The sequence below is a fragment of the Hemiscyllium ocellatum genome, chromosome 28 (assembly GCF_020745735.1).
Source record: "Hemiscyllium ocellatum isolate sHemOce1 chromosome 28, sHemOce1.pat.X.cur, whole genome shotgun sequence".
NCBI lineage: Eukaryota > Metazoa > Chordata > Chondrichthyes > Orectolobiformes > Hemiscylliidae > Hemiscyllium > Hemiscyllium ocellatum.
Window position 1 is genome coordinate 56,450,905 of NC_083428.1, and position 7,131 is coordinate 56,458,035.

Below are 7,131 nucleotides of genomic sequence, written 5' to 3' on the forward strand. Positions count from 1 at the left end.
CTGTAAGATGGACATATTCAACATCTCGACATCTATTTCCCCACATTCTATATTGCCCATGTCCTTCTCCACAGTAAACACTGATGCAAAATATTCAGTTAGTATCTCTCCCATCTCCTGCGGCTCCACGCATAGGCTACCTTGCTGATCTTTGAGGAGCACTATTCTCTCTCTCAAGTTACACTTTCGTTCTTAATGTATTTATAAACACCCTTGGGATTATTCATAACTCTATTTGACAAAGCTATCTCATGTCCCCTTTTTGCCCTCCTGATTTCCCTCTTAAGTATACTCCTACTGTCTTTAATGCTCAGGGTTTTTTTTTGGATTGGAATAAATGCAAAACATTACATCTTGATAAAACAAACGAGGGCAGACTTACACTAATTAAAACAGGGCCTCGAGTAGTGATATGGAACAAAGAGGCCAAGGGGTTCGGATCTTTCACGTCTGTGTCACACGTAGACAGGGTGGTTAAGAAGGTGCTTAGCACACTTGCCTTCATTGCTCAGACCGCTGACTACAGAAGTTGGGACGTTATTTTGGATGTTGGGGAGGCCTTTTCTGGAATTCTGTGTCCAGTTCTGGTCATGCTGATATCGGGAGGACATTATGTATTTGGAGTGGATTCAGAAGCGATTTCCCAGGATGTTGATGGGAATGGATAGCTTGAATTCTAAGCAGAGGCTGGATAGGCTGCGACTTCTTTCACTGGCACGCAGGAGGCTGAGGAGCGACCTTATTAGACTAAAATCATGGAGGGGTGGTATCAGTAATGTGAACAGCAGGTGTCCTTTCCAGGAAGGGGCGCGTTTCAATACTGGGGACATAGCTTTTAAGGTGACAGCAGAATGGCTTTAAAAACGTGTTCGGGAATTTTTTGTTTATTTTTGTTCAGACAATGGTTTGTGTGTGGAATGAACTATCAGAGGAAGTGGTAGTTGTGAATCAAATTACAATTTTAGGGTGGCATAATGGCTCAGTGATTAGCACTGCTGCCAGGACCCCAGGTTCGTTTCCAGCTTTGGACAACTGTCTCTGTGGGAGTTGTCCATTCTCCCAGTGTCTGCATGGTTTTCTTCCAGGGGCTCCAGTTTCCTCCCTAATGAGAGAGCAGCCCTATGGTCTGGGGGGACAATGCTGCCTTTCCCTTTTACACAGTGATGCCACTGGGTCTCTGGGGTGGGGAGAGGGAATGCTGAAGGTGGTACATGGGACACCACTCAGGCACAGTGCTTTGTCCTGGAGGATGTTCACTTCCTTTAATATTGTTGGGGGCTGCACTGATGCAGGCAAGTGGAGAATGTTCCAACACAATCCTGATGTGTGCCTTATAGAGAGCAAACAGACATTGGGGAATCAGGGGTTTGGGGAAACTGAGGTTGTTCTCCTTGTAGCAAAGGCAATTGAGGGGAGCTGTGACAGAGGGTTTGGAAAGTTACACGTTATAATAATCAACCTTACGCCCATCAGCTCATTCTACAAGGCTTACAGGACACACATTAAAGGTTTTGGAAGATTCAAAGGAGAACTTTTATGCAGCAAATGGGATTCAGATGGAATACAATACTCACACACAATGCGAATATCCAGGTCCTGATGAACTGACTAATTCAATCAAAGTTTGGTGTTACAATGACTGAGATTACCATCTGAATGTCCACCTGTAGTATCCTGTAATACACGTTTATAAAATCCGTCACTGTCAGTTCAGGTTAGAATCTCACACCATCCCCTCCTCCTGGCCCAGGATGACTGGACACATTACTCCTTGTGGAGGTCAGCAGTCAGTTCAGATGGAAATCTATGTGGGTTTCTAGGAGTTTCCACCTTGGGACTTCATGTGGCTGAACAGGGCAGATCTTTGATACACGGGACAGAATGTTCCCGGAGTCAGTGAGATGTGGAGAGCAGGATTTGCTTCTCATTTTTTCCTTCCGTGCTACCGCTGTGCCTCATCAATAAGACATGGGATGTGAAAGACTTATGCAGCTCGATGGTCAGAATGGAGGCAACTTGCCCAATGGGCAGCAAGCTCCTCCCATAGAGTATCTCTAAAAACAGAGCAACTCTGCATGCTTCACACTGCCCAGTGCTCCCAGTAAATGTTTAGAAGGGGAGGGGGGGGGGGGAACTCCTAGAAAAGGCGTAACTGTAAAGTTCTAAGAGGATTGTGAAGAGTGAGAGATGCACAGGAGAAGGGGTCAACAAGTTGTCAGATGGAGTATAAGTTGAAAAAATGCAGAGTCGGTAATTTTGGAGGGGATAATAAGGAAAACTGTAGAAAGCTGCACCACAAAGGCACCGGGGGAAAATTGTGCAGGAAACACTGAAAGCTAGCAGATTCTGAGTCAGTCACGAAATCAAGGGCTCTGTTTCAGATTCATCAAGTTTAAGGCAACGCCGACACGGTAAGTGGTTTCATTAATAATGGAGTTGGGGGTAAGGTGGAGACAAGCAACATTTTAGAGATTGGAATTCCTGGTGTTTATGATTGTGTAGATGTCTGATCAAAAGTCACCTTGGGGTTACAGATATAACAGCAATATTGTGATGAGTCTAGTCTAGTTCTACCTCAGACTGCACCGAGCGAGAGGGAGGGGCTCAGCAGGAAGGGAAAGGAATTTGTAATAGCAACTGAAGGTAATGGGTTTAACCGTAACAATATTTCATTGTAGGAAATTGCAGTTAATCGAGTAGTGGGAATGCGATAAGCAGTTTGGTAACTGAGTAATAGTGGAGCAATGGAGAGGGATGATGGGGAGGGAGAGCTAGGCATCGTCAGTGTACATGTGAATCCTCACACTGTGCTTTTAGACGATGTCACCTCCTGGCAGTATGTAGGTGAGATACAGGAGAGAGCAAGGATAGATCCTTCAGCGACACCAAATACAAGGAATTCAGAAAGGAAAGGGAGAGTGGAGATGGAGCAGGATTTACAAATGATGGTGAGGTCAAACGTTAGTTATTTGCAGAATGGATGAGAAGGACATAACCAGAAAAGACAGACAGACAGAACAAGGAACAATATCCGTGAATTGACGAGGGGGTTGTGATGAGGAGGAAACAGAATTGGAATGTCTGTGGTTTAGCGAGACTAGTAAAAGATCAAGATGAGCTCTGATAAGGCTTGACAAGAGACTGGAGAAAATTGCAAGTTTGGGACAAAAATCAGGAACACAATGTGAGGTAGTTTGTCTCGTTGGACTAGTGGGAGGGAGGGAAGCAGCAGAGGCAGCCGGTCGGATTGTCTCAGTCTTAGTGACAGAGAAACTCCATGTGCTCCTTGCTCTTGTTGTTGGAGAGAAGGATGAAGGAGACAGGGTGATGGACAGTGTTTTACAAAGAAACAAAACCTGGGTTAGTGATATTTAAAATGAGTGAACAAACCTAATGTATTTAACTTTTATCCAGAATATTAAAATGTACAACTGAAGTCCTTGTTCAAATCGCATATTGGCAAATGGTGGAATCTGAATTCAAGAAAAAAATAACTGGAATTAGGAATCTCCTGATCTCCATGGAAACATTGTCAATGGCGAAAAAAGTCCTGCCAACCTGACAGTCGCCCAATAAGCTACTCACTGTATTAATCACTGCGAAGTCTCAACAAAGGAATGAAACTGGATGGACCACTTGGCATCTAACAAGGCATTAGGAAATACAACCACAGAATCAGCCCTCTTGACTCTGCAACATCCTGCTCACTAACATCCGGGTTTTTTTTGTGCCAAAACGTGGCGAGCTGTCTCACAGACTAGTCAAGGAAAAGCCTGACATAGTCATACTCACAGAGTCATCCCTTACAGATAATGGCTAGACACCAACGTCACCATCCCTAGATATCGAGAGTGCGATGATGGAAAACACAACAGGTCAGGCAGCATCTGAGGAGCAGGATAATCGACAATTCGAGCCTGAGCCCTTCATCAGCCCGACCTGCTGTGCTTTTCCAGCACCACACTCTCGACTCTGATCTCCAGCATCTGCAGTCTTCACTTTCTCCTGAAATCTCTGGATATGTCCTGTCCCACTAGCAGGACAGACCAGGCAGAGGTGATGGCATAGTGGTGTACACACAGGAACCATTTGCCCTGGGAGTACTCAGCATTGACTTTGGACACCAGGAAGTCTCATGGCTCCTGCTGATTACCACGTACCGTGCTCCCACGGCTGATGACTCAGTGCTCCTCCATGTTGAACAACACTTGGAGGAAGCACTGAGGTAATAAATGGTGACAAGCCTACTCTGGGTACAGGATTTCAATGTCCTCTACCAAGAGTAGCTCAGCAGCAGGATTACTGACTGAGCTGGTCGGTTCCTCAAGGACATAGCTGCTCAACTGGGTTTGCAGCAGGCGATAACGGAACCAGCAAGAGGGAAAAACATACTGGATCTTATCAGCATGTATCTGCCAGCTGCAAACCTTTCTGTCCATGACAGTATCGGTAAGAGCGACCATTCAACAGTCTTTTTGGAGACAAAGCCTCACCTTAAAGTTGAGAAAAACCTCCATTGAGCTGAGTGGTACTATCACTGTGCTAAATGGGACAGATGTAGGAACTCAAACTGGTTCTCTCTGAGGCACTATGGGATAACAACAGCAGCAGAACTGTACTCCAGCACAATCTGTAACCTCATGGGTTTGTACATCCCGCACTCACCCATCACAATGGACAGGAAAGGAGGGCATGCCATGAGCAGCACCAGGCATACCTAAAAATGCAGTGCCAACCTGTTGAAGCTACCAAACAGGACCATCTGCATTTTAAACAGCATCAGCATCAGGCATCAGAGCTAAACGATCCCACAACCAATGGATCAGATCAGAATTCTGCCACACCCACTTGTGAATGGTAATGGACAATTAATCAACTTGTTGCAGGAAGCACAACAGATATCCCCAGCCTTACTGATGGAGGGGTCTCTCACATCCATGCAGCATTTGCAGCAATTCTCAGCCAGTTGCAAAGTGGGATGATCCATCTCAGCCTTCAACAGTGGATTCCAAAATCACACACGTGAGTTTTAAGTCAGTTTGATTTAGTTCGAATAATACCAAGAAATGGTTAAGTAGTGTAAAGGCCATGGGTCCTGCTAACATTCTGGCAATTATACTGATAACTTGTGCTCCAGAACTTGCCACCCACAAAGCCACGTACCCATCCAGCACTGGCATTGACTGACAATGTGGAACATTGCCCAGGGATGTTCAACACAAAAACACAGGCCAACTCCAACCCAGGCAATTTCCCTCGATCAGCAGTAAAGTGATGGAAGATGTCATCAACAGGGCTATCAAGCAGCAGCTGCTCAGCAACAGCCAACTGAGTGACAGTCATTTTAGGCTCCACCAGGGCCACTCAGCTCCCGATTGTGTTACCACCTGATTCACAACCTGACAACCAGCTGAATCCCAGAGGTGAGGTTAGAGTGACAGCCCAGTCCCACTCCAACACCACTATTTCTAGCTGATTCCACCCGCATCTCAGCTCATATACTGAAACTCTCATCCATCGTGTGTTATCTCCAGACTTAAATTATCCAAACACACTCCTGGCCAGCCTCCCAAATTCAACCTCTCTGTAATCTCAAGAAAAATTGAAAACTCTATCGCCCACGTGCTGACTTCTCCCCAAACATGTTCATCCGTCAAAAGGCTCCTATAAGCAACAACAATTTAAAATTCTCATTCTTGACTTGATTCCTGGCTGTTCTCATCCCTAGCTCCATGCACCACACATCCTTTGAGACCTCGTCAATCCATTTACTTCGAGACTCCCAATGATTTGTTAATTCATTACTTCAACTGTGTAGCTGATTCTGCAGTTGCTAAAGCAACATGGTCTGGAATTTGCAGACAAAACATCACAGGTCTGCGTTCCACCTTTAAGACATCCCTCAAAACCTGCTTTTTGGCAATGCTTTTGGTCACCTGACCTAATATCTCCATCTCTGGCTTTATATCTAAAATTCTCAATGATATTTTATATGAAATTATAAGCATGATAATAAAATTACAAACTGTTCTTGATTTGGACATTATCTTCAAATCATCACTGTTGCTGTAATGAATAATCTGTAATGTCTCTTACCCAACCACATTGTGGGAGCACCTTCACCCCACAAACTGCAGCTGTACAAGAAAGTCAAACATCACCCTCTCCCCAGGCAACAGGGCTTTGGCATTAATCACTGTTATCTGTGGAAAGAGAAACACAGTTCAAGGGGGTGCAAGGTGCATGACAGGGAATGAAAATGGTTCAGAACTTGATAGTCAGAAACTGAAGGAAAATAGACTTGCTTATTGGAAAAAAGAATTCTTGACTCAAAAATATTCAAGACAAAATAATCTGATAATAGAGCAGCACATGGTCAGGGGCTGGGCCACTTGAAAAATTCATTCACAAATGGTCTATAAAAGTAATAATACAGTACTAAACAAACCAGAAAATACCCCCATGGTTGGAGACTGAGGAAGCTAGACATTGACAAAGTGGTCCTGAGGAAGCCCAGAGGTGAATCAGAGCAGGATTAGCTGCTGTCATCACAATGACTCTGTACCAGAGATAGGCTGCACATGCGCCTGGCTGCACCGTGCCCCCTACAAAGATGGCGGCCCAGCACGTGTCCAGTGAATCCTTGTCCCGAATAAAGATGGCGGCGCTCACTCAGGCCTACAGCTGCTGAGGCAATTCCCCATGTACTGCAAACACGGGACTGGGACGTTCACATTTGTGTTTTGCGACGTGCACAATTTGTTTGTAAAACCTCTCCGCTTATGGCAACACAGCTTTTCTCCCGTTTCCCTGTTTATTTCTTTCCTTACCGTATCCTTTCGCTCCATAACTTCCCGAGCTTTCACTACAGCGACTCTGCGTCGGGAGCGAGGGTGATCACATGGTTTAGTTTAGCTCCGCCCTTCATTCACTGTGATTGGTTGGAGGATCAACCTCCCGCAAGGTCCTCCAGCTCCGCCCACCGTCCTTTCATTGGTCCTTTGCTGACATCAATCACCCGGGGTCACTGTTGGCTGGAGCATGCGCAGTGTGTCCTGCTTTGCTGAGATGTTGGGTCATGTGATGGGAGGTAACAACAATGACTGCAGATGCTGGAACCCAGATTCTGGG

General features: G+C 45.4%; 1 long non-coding RNA gene across 1 annotated transcript; it reads right to left on the minus strand.

The window, feature by feature from the left end:
• Positions 1-1,600: 1,600 nt before the first annotated feature.
• Positions 1,601-6,194, minus strand: LOC132828856 (uncharacterized). Its single transcript, XR_009646169.1, has 3 exons — positions 6,097-6,194; positions 3,391-3,473; positions 1,601-1,674 (listed from the first exon to the last, which is right to left on the minus strand). It is a non-coding gene; the product is annotated as an uncharacterized LOC132828856 (long non-coding RNA).
• Positions 6,195-7,131: the final 937 nt, after the last annotated feature.